This window comes from Muscardinus avellanarius, assembly GCF_963383645.1.
Source record: "Muscardinus avellanarius genome assembly, chromosome: 7".
Classification (NCBI taxonomy): Eukaryota; Metazoa; Chordata; class Mammalia; order Rodentia; family Gliridae; genus Muscardinus; species Muscardinus avellanarius.
Window position 1 is genome coordinate 108,254,486 of NC_137793.1, and position 10,868 is coordinate 108,265,353.

Sequence of the window (10,868 nt, forward strand, 5' to 3'; positions counted from 1 at the left end):
TTCCCCGCACAGAGGAGAGGGCGGCATCGACCAGCTCACATGCCTCCGGGACATCATCGGAATGTTCCTGCACTAAATCTCCCTCCCCCGGCACCCACATCCCCAGAGCCCCCTCCACCACGCCTCTGAGGTCTCCCTTATCTTTTCTTTATTTCTGTGGTATCGGGATGGAACCCAGGGGCATTCTACCTCCGAGCGATACCCCCAGCCTTATTTTGTATTCTTTATTTTGAAACAGGGTCTCACTGAGTCGCAAAGAGTCTCACTAAGTAGCGGCTGAGGCTGTCCCCGAACCGCGATCCTCCAGTCTCAGCCTCCCGAATGCTGGGATTGCTGGGTGCGCACCATGCCCGGCTCTCTCCTCCGATACCTGAAGTCCCTCTGGGGTCCCAAGCGCTCCCTGGCTTCCGCAGGTGACAGAAATCATATGGCCCTTTGCTGTCTGTGATTGGCTAATCTTCCTTAACATAATGTCCTCCAAGTCCAACCATTTTCCTGCAAACAACATAACTTTGTTCTTTATGGCTGTGGTCCCACTACTCGGGAGGTTAGAATAGGAGGATCACAGGTTCAAGACCAGCCTCAGCAATGTAGCAAGACTCTCGGCAACCTAGCGAGACCTTGTTTCAAAACAAAAAATAAAATAAAACAGGGCTGAGGGTGTAGCTTGGAGGTAGAATCCTCTGGGTTCAATACCCAGTAACACACACGCACACGCGTGTGCACGCATGCACACACACATGTGCACACACACACACACACACACACACACACACACACACACGGCTGAATGAGGGTGCGATTCAGAGGTAGAACGCCCCTGGGATCAATTCTCAGCATCAAAAAAAAGAAAAAGATGAAAGGAAAAAAAGAAACAAAAACCAACTGTGCGGCATCCACAGGTTAGAGCCATGGAGTCACTGCTGGCCCAGGGCATGGTGGATGGAGCTGCAGGGGAGGCCCGGGGACCCCCTCACAAAGGGATCCCCCAGACCTAAGGCCGGGTGGGGCACCCAGTTCTTCTCTGGTCTTTGGTTCCTGGGGCTTCTGACCCCGAGGTGAAGCCGGTCCTGAGTCTGAGTCTGGTCCTGAGTCTGTCCTGGGGCTCTGTCCGAGAGGCAGCTGGTCAGTGAACGCCAGGGATGAGGGGAGGGACGAGCCCCGGGAACGGCAGGGCAGCCGGCAGCTGCGCCTAGCAGTGATGCTCGCAGACACGAGAGCCAGCTTCTCCACGTGCTGGCCTCAGGCTGCCTGGGAGCCAAGTGCTGGGTTTTCTTGAACCTCTGCTTCCACTGTAAGATGGAGATGCCCTTCCTACCTCCCGGGGTCGTTTGGGGCCAACCTGAGGCCAGGGTGTCGGGAGGCTTCGCAGCCAATGGTCGGGCCAGGCCGCTGTCCAGGCTCTAGGAAGCCACCACTGCTCCCCTGCGAAGCTTTTCCACCTCCTGGCACAGCGGTGCTTGTGGAAGGCTTGCTCACCGTGTCAAAAGAAAGCTCCTTTTATTGTGAAATCGTTAGATGACTGGCCTCACAACCACTGTAGCTAAAAGAAGAGGTGTCCTGATATTCAGAATTCTCCCTCTTACAGCCCCAGGCCAGGGCGTTCCAGGGGCAGATGAGTTCCAAGCAGCAGTAGGGGCCACAGCTGGAATCAAATTTGGGGCCCAGAACCAGAGGGACACGTACCGTAAACACAGCTGAGACCAACCCCAAGGGGGGCCCACAGGGAAGACAAAAGTATCCCGAGAGGGATGGTGGGCAGGGCTGCAGGAGGAAACGGGGTAACACCAGCCCCTCACCCCCAGCACAGCAGGTCTTAAGCGCTGGTGTCAAGGCCTGCCTTGACATAAACAGGAAAAGGACAAGGCCTGAGAACACAGGAGGGGAACAAGAGGAAGTTAGTTTAGAAAATGTTGCAGTTAGCCAGGCGTGGTGGCACACGCTTGTAATCCCTGCACTTGGGAGGCAGAGACAGGAGGATTGCGCAGGTTCAAAGCCAGCCGCGCACGCTGGCTTAGGAGATCCTATTTCCAAATAAAAATGTAAAAAATAGGTCTGGGAGGGTAGCCCGGAGGTAGAAGGGCTTCCAGGAACCCCAGTACGACCAAAGAAAAAGAAAGAGAAAAAGAAAAAAAAGAAAAAAAAAGAAAATGTTGCAGTTAGATAAAAGGCCATCTGGGGTTTTAGACATACTCATGCAAACCACATCCTGGAAAATATGTCAAAACAAGCTCATAACGATCTATGCCTTCCTGCACAACTGCAAGCTTTACATTCTTGCTTTGTTTAAGTAAAGGTCAACCAGTCAGTTTTGTACAACAAAAACTTCATTGCAAAGATATAAAAGATGCTTGCTAACTATGATCGGGGCCCTTGCTATCTCTGCTGTGACACATGAGGCTTGGATCCGGATTCGAATCTGTATTAAAGGCTTGATTTATACTTTAATTTCAGCCGGTGGTCTTCTTGTTTGGGTGCACTCCGTAACATCTGGAGGCCCCAGCGAGATACCGCACAGACCTCTCCCTGGTCCCGGTCCCGGGTTCCAAGGGGAACCAGTTTGAGAGGTCTCCAAAATCATCCAAATTTCTGAAGCCTCAACTCGTCGGCTGACAATATCAGGTAAGACAGGCCTGTCATTCAGGTTTTCTGGTTTCTGGGGAGCACTCCATCTGGGACCGTGGAAAAGCGGGATGCCACATTATTTTCCCGGTCCATGCCTGCCGCTGTGATGACAGCCAAAGGCTCTGGTAAATTGTCTGTTGGTCTGGAAATTTTCGTTGTGATCTTTTTCTGTCTGTAGTCCGTCACTTTGCTTTTGTCTCTGTGGTTTGGTGTTGACATGGGGCAGGGATCGTCCTCCTCAGGGACCCTGTCTCCCTTGGAATGTTTTCTTAAAAATTTTGGGGATTTCAAAAAACGGGGAGAACATTATGGCATAAGAGTTGATGTTTTCACTTTAAAATCATTTTGTGAGTTCAACTGGCCAACTTATGGTGTCAGATGGCCCTCAAATGGCACTTTAGATAAAAATATTTGCTTTGGGGCCGGGCGTGGTGGCGCACGCTTGTAATCCCCGCGCTTGGGAGGCAGAGACAGGAGGATCGCGCAGGTTCGAAGCCAGCCGCGCGCTGGCTTAGGAGACCCTGTTTCCAAATAAAAATGTAAAAATAGGTCTGGGAGTGTAGCCCGTAGGTAGAAGGGCTTCCAGGAACCCCAGTACCACCCAAAAAAAAAAAAAAAAAAATTTGTTTTGCAGTTCAGAATGTTGTCTATGGACCCAGTCAGTGCGCGGCACGGCACCCTGATCAAATACCCTATATAGACATTTGGATTGATATATTACGTGACCAGCCTTCATGGCTTAAAGGATGTCAACCTGAGCCAGAAAGAGTCTTTAAGGGACAAGTCCTCGTTACCAACCTCTGGAATCTTGTCACAGGCCAACTGCCTAATCGGACACAGTGGCCAGGCGGGACCAACAAAGATGGGGGCAGCCCTTGCAGCGGAAGTGATCAGGGCAACAGCCGCCGCTGTAGATGCAGCTCTGCCCGTGGCGGGGATGCTCGGGGCCAGGAGGGGGCGGCCCTGAGCTGGACCCTGGCCCCGGCCGCGCTCCCCTGCAGCCTCACGGGGGACAGGTTCAGCCTGTGGTGTCCACAATGCCCCAGGCCACCTGTAAATGTCCAACTCCGAGTGGGGTCCAAGCGACCATTTGCCCCTCAGGCCGCAGCAAGGAGTGCCGCAACCCAGCCCTGGGCCGAACCCCATGTTACGACCTCTGCCTTCCTGGCCAGGTTCCCCTGAGGAGCGGCTCAAGAAACTGGAGCTTGGACAGGGGACAAACCTCGGGGCCCTTGGCCCCCTGCAGGCTGATCACCGGGTTCCCCTGCCCGGCTCACCACCCCCAGCTGTGGCTCTGCCTCTCCCATCCTGGACCAACTTAGCCTGCTCCAAGTCTGTGAGCAGCGGGGACTTGTGCCCAATGGGGATTGCCTTGGGAGGGCACCGCAGCCCCGCAGAGCTGGGGGCTGCGCTGGCCGCCTGGCACTCCGGCCCGAGCCCCCCACCTTGCGACGGAGCTCGTAGCTGCGCTGCCTTGGGGGCTTTCCTGGACCCCCGACCTTGCTCAGCATTTGGACAGAGCCCCCGCTTCCCACAGTGCCTTCCACATGACAGCTGCGCGGCCCTCTGAGCTTTTCTACGCTGAGGAGAAGATGGCTCATCACACACTGCTGCTGGGCTCTGGTCATGTTGGCTTGCGGAACCTGGGCAATATGTGCTTCCTGAACGCCGTCCTGCAGTGCCTCAGCAGCACGCGGCCTCTGCGAGACTTCTGCTTGCAAAGGGACTTCCGGCAAGAGATGCCTGGTGGGGGCCGAGCCCAAGAGCTCACAGAAGCCTTTGCAGATGCGATTGGCGCCCTCTGGCACCCCGACTCCTGCGAGGCTGTGAATCCTACTCGGTTTTGGGTGGTCTTCCAGAAACACGTTCCCTCCTTCTCTGGATACAGCCAGCAGGATGCCCAAGAGATCCTGAAGCTCCTGATGGGGCGGCTACACCTTGAAATCAACCGCCGAGGCCGCCGGCCTCCACCAATGCTGACCAACGGGCCAACTCCCAGCCCGCCCCGCCGAGGAGGGACTCTGCTAGAAGAACCCAAGTTAAGTGACGACAACAGGACCAACCTAATATGGAAACGTTACCTGGAGCGAGAGGACAGCAAGATTGTGGACCTGTTTGTGGGCCAGCTAAAAAGCTGTCTCCAGTGCCAGGCTTGTGGGCACCATTCTACGACCTTCGAGGTTTTTTGTGACCTGTCCCTGCCCATCCCCAAAAAAGGACTTGCCGGGGGCAAGGTGTCTCTGCGCGACTGCTTTACCCTGTTCACCAAGGAAGAGGAGCTAGAGTCGGAGAACGCCCAGTGTGTGACCGATGTCAGCAGAAAACACAAAATACCAAAAAGTTAACAGTGCAGCGGTTCCCCCAGATCCTCGTGCGTCATCTGAATCGATTCTCCACCTCCCGGGGCTCCATCAAGAAAAGCTCAGGAGGTGTAGGCTTCCCGCTGCATCAACTAAGCCTAGGAGACTTTGCCAGCGACAACACCAGAAGCCCTGTGTGCCAGTTGTACGCCCTCTGCAGCCACTCGGGCAGCGTACACTACGGCCACTACACAGCCCTGTGCCGCTGTCAGACTGGCTGGCATGTCTTCAACAACTCCCGCGTCTCCCCCGTCAGCAAAAACCAAGTGGCGTCCAGCGAGGGCTACGTGCTGTTCTACCAGCAGATGCAAGAGCCGCCCCGGCGCCCGTGACTCCCCCAGCGCCCCAACCCCAGGCTCCCCACTCATTGGGGAGGGGGGAGGGGGCCGTAGCTCCCGTTAAAGAAGGGACCCTTCCACCTGGAGGCTCCTTTGTCTCCCAGCCCCGTGAAATTCCTCTTTTTCTCAGAATCCCCAAGGTTTAATTTCTCTCTTAGACCCTCTTCACCTCTGAAGAGAGGGAAGAGAATTAAAGGCTAAAAAAACAGATTACTGGGCCAGATGGATTGCCCTCTGATGCTGAACTCCTGAAAGATATTTTTCCCAGCAGTCGACCCAGATGGGATCCAAACTCCAGCCATGGTAAGGAGGCTCTCGATCAGTATCACCAGCTTCTGCTCAAAGGTCTTCGGGCAGCTGCCCGTAAACCCACAAATCTTTCTAAGGTCACTGAGACAGTTCAGACCCTATGGCCTTCCTGGAGCGGCTACCAGAGGCATACTGGACTTCCCCCATCGACCCGGATGCCCCCAAAGTTAGGTGAGCACTGGCTGTCCAATTTGTGGCCAGTCAGCCCTAGAAAATCACTTTCGGAATTGGTTGAGGTTGCCCAGAAGGTCTTTAAATTGGCAAAACGTCTTGCTGGCTAAGAACATTGCCAGAAGACCAGTAGAGCCCTTGAGGTTCTAACTTCAGTTCCTGACAAACCTCTTGCCTCCACAGCCCGTGTACTCCAAAACAGAACACGCTATGGCGCAAAAACTCCAGGCAAGACCTGGTAAACAGGGGTGGCTCTACTTACCAGATTCTAGAATTTTTATTCCCCAGGTCTTGGGGTGCAAGATTGTGGACCAGACATACCAGAGCACTCGCTTTGGAGGAACCAAACTGGCCGAATTGCTTCGATAAGATGTCCAAAGACTTGGCCAGTAGGTGCCGGTCATGCGCTAAGGTAAACGCAGGACCCCCACACCAGGAACCATTAAGAACCTGGTTCAGAGGTGAGAGCCCCGGAAAACATGGGGAGGTTAATTTTACTGAACTGACTCCAGCTCCTGGAGGATACAGGTATCTCTTGGTTATGGTAGATCCTATTCCAGATGGCCCGAGGCTTACCCAACCAAAACCAAAAGAACTCAGGTAGTGGTTAAAAAACTCCTCGCCGAGATTCTCCCTCGGTTTGGCCTGCCACTATATACGGGATCTGACAGTGGTCCAGCGTTTATCGCCAGTGTCACTCAATTATTGGCTAAGACACTCAGGATAAACTGGAAATTACATTGTGTCTATAGACCTCAGAGCTCAGGACAGGTAGAAAGAATGCATCGGACCTTGAAAGAAACCTTAATTAAACTAAAGCTAGAGACTGGCCATAACTGGGTGAGTCTCCTTCCTTCTGCTCTCTTTCGGACATGGTGTACCCCTATATAAAGGGACTTATGAAATAATATTTGGCCGCCCCCCACCTATTCTTCCCCGGCTGAGGGAAGAACAGTGAGCAGATGTGTCAAATCACAATCTTTTAAGATCTTTTACAGGCGCTCCAAGCGACCCGGGAAGAAACACAACTTATGCGGGCGGCCTACCAGAAATGGAGCCTCGAACAAACAGATACTCCGGTGGCCCAGCCAGGTGATCTGGTGTGGGTAAAGAAGAGGGACCCTGCCTCTCTTGAACCCTGATGGACCATATCCTGTTATCCTGAGCACCCCCTCTGCAGTAAAGGTTGGAGAAAAACGACATTGGATACACCATACACAGATCAAAAAGGCCCAGGAGGAAGATGAAAGGTAAGAGGTCAGCCTCTCCAACAACCCGTCAAAGGTCAGGTTGGTGTGACACTCCTCTTTGCCATCTGGTTCCTGACCCTTAGCCGCAGACGAATATCACCCTTGCCCACGCTACCCACGCCGCGCCTCTCATCGCTGGTACGTAACCCGAACTCTGGATAGAGCTCTAGTTGGAAGTGTCACCACCACGCGACCACCCAAGATACAGACCGTAGGCAGGAATATATCCACTGAAATGTTCCTGAACATCTCTGTACGGGGGACAAGTGTTCTGAGATGTTTAGTCGCTATTGAAACCTAGCTATGGGAGAGCCTTAGGGCCTCTGAATCAATGATTTGATTCCCGGAAAGACCAGTAGGGAATGTCAAGGCCTGCCTTGACATAAACAGGAAAAGGACAAGGCCTGAGAACACAGGAGGGGAGCAAGAGGAAGTTAGTTTAGAAAATGTTGCAGTTAGATAAAAGGCCATCTGGGGTTTTGGACATACTCATGCAAACCACATCCTGGAAAATATGTCAAAACAAGCTCATAACGATCTATGCCTTCCTGCACAACTGCAAGCTTTACGTTCTTGCTTTGTTTAAGTAAAGGTCAACCAGTCAGTTTTGTACAACAACAACTTCATTGCAAAGGTATAAAAGATGCTTGCTAACTATGATCGGGGCCCTTGCTATCTCTGCTGTGACAGATGAGGCTTGGATCCGGATTCGAATCTGTATTAAAGGCTTGATTTATACTTTAATTTCAGGCAGTGGTCTTCTTGTTCAGGCACGCTCCGTAACATTGGTACCTAGCCGCATGCCTGGAATCCCAGTACTTGGGAGGCTGAGACAGGAGGATGGTAGGTTTGAGGATAGCCTCAGTAATTAGTAAGACTCTCAGCAACCTAGCAAGACCCTGTTTCAAAATAAAAATAAAACAAGGCTGTGGATGTAGCCTGAGGTGGAATGCCTCTGGGTTCATCCCCAGGAACAGCAAGAGGTAGGCTGGCACACGGGCTGTTTCCCCGAATTCTCACAAGGATCCTATGTCGTGGGTACTACACATGGACCCTCGTGACCTTGCCCTGTGGCTCAGAGGTGGTAAGAGACTCACAGGGTCACACAGGAAGCGCTAGGGCACTGGAGGGAAATGGAGTGGTATGATTTGCAAGGTAAAGAGTTTGATTCCCCCTCTGGGCTTCTAGAACGTTTTTGTCATACGTTGCTAAAGACAGATGTCAACCTAAGGCAGAGAGTCGGCTGGACATGGCATTTAGAGGTCCATTGGGGCTGGGCTTCCAGTGAGACGGTAAAACAGCAGCTGCCCGCTTTAACTCCTGGCCCTTGTGCACCGCTGAACTGGATCCACGTCTTTGCCGCGTGCTGGGCTAGTCACTGCAAGCGTTTGCGTTGGAAAGGCGTGTTCAGCCCCCTCTTCCTCCCTCCGCTGTCCTCTCTTCCCTCACGAGGACCTCACCAGATGTCAGCGCCACAGTCTTAGACCCCCAGTCTCCAGACCATGTTCCAGATAAATGTCTGTTCCTTATAAACCCAGCCTCGGGTCGCCTGTTACAGCATCAGAACACAAACTAAGACAACCGGGCCTCCGCGTGTTTCCAGGCCCGGTGTCGGGGCAGGATTGGATGAAAAAAAAATGGGGCATGGGAGTCAGTTTCACCAGTGACTTCTGGAAGAAGAAACAGAGCAGAACTTGGGGGGAGCTGGTTCCCCATGGGGGAGACCGATAAAAGACAGGAGAGCGCCAACAGACGAAGTCTCTCCCTCCTCCCAGGTGGGACATCTCCCCCGGCTCACCGGAACCATCCTGCCTGGCCAGCTACAGTGCTTCTTTCTTCCTGGGGCTCTGCGGCCCGTCCCCACCCCACCCGCTCCCCCTCTTACCACTTTGGCATCCTGCCTCCCAGGGAAGCCCGGACACACACACCTTGCCTTGGGTCCCTTTCTTAGGAGATAATTCCCTTTTATTTTTTATTTTTATTTTATTTATTTATTTTTATTTATTATTATTTATTATTATTATTATTATTATTATTATTATTATTATTGGTGGTACTGGGGTTCCCGGAAGCTCTTCTATCTCTGGGCTACTCTCCCAGACCTATTTTTATTATTTTTTAATTTTTTGAAAACAGGGTCTCAAGCCAGCGTGGCTGGCTTCAAACCTGTGTGATCCTCCTGTCTCTGCCTCCCAAGCAGGGGGATTACAAGCGTGCGCCACCACGCCCGGCTACCTTTTATTTTTTTCTAATGGTACTGGGGATTAAACCCAGTGGCATTCTACCTTCCCAGCTACACCCCAGCCCTATTTTTTATTTTGAAGCAGCGTCTCACTAAGTTACCAAGTTGCTGCAGGTCTAGCTGTGCTGCTGAGGCTGGGCTCAGCCTGCCATCCTCTTCTCTCAGCCTCCCAAGTACTGGGGACACAGGTGTGCACTGCCACGTCCAGCTCCATTCTGACATCTTAAAATTCAGTGCGGCTTGCTGCACCATTTTGACTTTTAAAAGGTCAAAACTGAGTGGACACCATCACAGCGTTCCCCGGGGATGCTAACTCAAGTTTGCACAGAGAAGGCGGCCCCATCCTCCCAGAGTCCAGCCCTCGCTTCCCCAGATCTTTGGGCCGAGGGCTTGGCCATACCGGCCTCGGCCCCTGGGGTCAGCTCCCGGCCAGGGGACGACCCTGGCTCCCCCCACACGTCCCCAGGCACCTGCCTTCCCTGCCCCTCCCCGACTCCTGGGTTCAGGGAGCCTGGGGGAGCTGCCCTCCAACCTGGTCCCCAGACCCCAGCCCCACCCCAGGTCCCTGGGGGCAGCAGAGGAGATGCCGCTCTGAGCGCACCCCCCCCCCTCCTCTTCCTAATTCCAGTCCCCAGAGCAGTTGCAGCAACATCAAAATGCAAGTCAATTGCGGGCATCCCGAGGACCTGCACTGACTTCGCGTCCCACTGTCGGGAGAATCCGAGCGAGCAGGGCCAGGCCTGACAGCCCACCTTCAGCTTGACCTGGCCGTGCACCTCTCCACCCTCACACCTACTTTCCTTCAGTTCAGCTCTATGGTACCTTCCTGCTCGCAGTCAATCACTCCACCCTCCTCCTGCCCCAGGGCCTTTGAACTTGCTCTCCCTCCTGGGCATCCTATGATTGGCCCCTTCCTGCTCTGTCTCCCTATTTAAATAGCCCTCATCCCTCTATCACAGGTCCTTTTATCCTGCCTTGTCTTCTTGGCACAGAATGCCAGCTGTTGCAGTTACTATCTACCTGTGTGGACGGGCTCCTCTGACCAGAACGTAGGCTCTGAAAGGCCGGGCCCTGCTCTCCCTGTTCCTGGGTGTGTGCCGCGCTCAGCTCTCCGGGCACGTAATTAGCGCCCTGCAAACAGCTTACTGTGAACAAGTGAACCAGAGCCCGGGAGGTGGCCTGTGGCCCCCCGGGGAAGCGGTGCGCTGGGTGCTGCCCCTGGCGCCCTGTCCAGCCCCCGTTCCCTCAGATTTCTTTCTCATGCAAACCTGCTTTCTTTACCTTTTTTATTTTCATGATGCCTTTCACATGGATCAGATTAAACCGACACTTTCTTTGGAGTTTAAGAAGCCACTGGATCCTAGCCTGCCTTCCGGCATGCTGGGACCAGACGGTCTCCTGGGCAAGGCTGCGGCTCAGGGGCTCCGCGAGGCTGGGTGCCCTGGGCCCGCCCTGGGCAGCCGGAGGCCCTTCTCTCTTTGCTATTCTTGAGCTTTGTACAGTTACCAGTTTGATCAATTTACCATAAAAAACCTTGTCAGGCCAGCCGGGCGTGGTGGCGCGCGCTTGTGCT

At 53.6% G+C, this 10,868-nt stretch overlaps 1 pseudogene across 1 annotated transcript; it reads left to right on the forward strand.

The window, feature by feature from the left end:
- The first annotated feature begins 346 nt into the window (after window positions 1–346).
- On the forward strand, window positions 347–5,317 carry LOC308265182 (ubiquitin carboxyl-terminal hydrolase 21-like; annotated as a pseudogene). Its single transcript has 4 exons — window positions 347–413; window positions 1,119–1,262; window positions 1,589–1,687; window positions 3,443–5,317. The product of its transcript is annotated as a ubiquitin carboxyl-terminal hydrolase 21-like (transcript).
- Window positions 5,318–10,868: the final 5,551 nt, after the last annotated feature.